Below are 1,304 nucleotides of genomic sequence, written 5' to 3' on the forward strand. Positions count from 1 at the left end.
CCATCCTCTCCAGGCTGTTACCATGGGGCCCCAACAAAGATTTCTCCTGTATGGCTGGCAGCAGTAAATGGCACAGCCACGCTGGGAAACTTCGGCTGTTTCATACAAAGATAAGCATATACTTATCCTATGACTTAACAATTCCACTCCTAGATGTTTACCCCAGATAAATGCAAACATCAACAAAAGGACTTGGTATATGTGTATTCATAGCAGCTGTATTCGTAATAGCCCAGGACTGGTAACCCAAACATGCAACAAGAGGAGAATGGATAAATTATGGTCTATTCATATAATGGAATACAACTCAGCAATAAAAAGGAACAAAATACGAATACAAGCAGCATGACTGAATCTCACAAACATGTTGAAGGGAAAGGACACAAAAAGAATGTAGACTATGAGTCCACTTTTGAGGAATCCTCAATCAGATGGAACACATGGTGATGGCAGTCAGAGTAGGATGGAGGTGGAGAGGGTGTTGTTTACTGGAAAGGATTGCAAGGTAGCTTTCTGGAATAACGAAGAGGTTCCATATCTTTTTAATTTTTTACTTTTTTAATCCTCAGAAGATACGTTTGTATTGATTTGAGAGAGAGAGATTGGGAGAGAGAGAAACATCAATGTGAGGGAAAACTCCCTCACATCGGTTGCCTAGTGCTCAAACCTGGGATTGGATCCTCTGCAATCTAGGTATGTGCCCTGATGGGGAGTGGAACCCATAACCTTTTGGTGTGCAGAAGGATGCTCCAACCAACCGAGCCACTGCCCATGGCAGTTTCCATGTCTTGATTAGGGTGCTCCCTCTTCACACCTGCCATCTTACTCTGATCCCCTCATTACTTCTCCGACTGACAGTAGCCTTTTCACTGGTTTTTCTGCCTCCACCTTTCTTCTTAATTTCTTCTCTCACCACACAGAGCAGCCAGATAGTTTCTATGACGTGACTCCCCCGCTGAAAACCCCCTTTTACAGCCCTCCCATCTCTGGCTGGCTTACAATGCCCTACTTGTTATGGCCTCCACCTTATCTCACGGTGCCCTCCCTTCCTCACGCCCTGCCAGCTGTGGACTGTTGTGCTAATCCTCAAACATTACAGCAACTTGCAACCTCGGGGCTTTGCACCTGATGTACCCTCTGTGCAGAATGGTTTCCCTGTCTGGGATGGTTTCCTTGTGTTACAGGGGTCTCACTTCCTCACTTTCCACATGTCACCTTCTCCCAGAGGCATCCAACTACTACTGTATTTGGGGTACCAGGGCAAGTCTCTGAGGTCAGGGAAAGGATAAATAAGAAGGGAACGT

This window comes from Myotis davidii, unplaced genomic scaffold (genome assembly GCF_000327345.1).
Source record: "Myotis davidii unplaced genomic scaffold, ASM32734v1 scaffold411, whole genome shotgun sequence".
In the NCBI taxonomy this organism is placed as follows: domain Eukaryota; kingdom Metazoa; phylum Chordata; class Mammalia; order Chiroptera; family Vespertilionidae; genus Myotis; species Myotis davidii.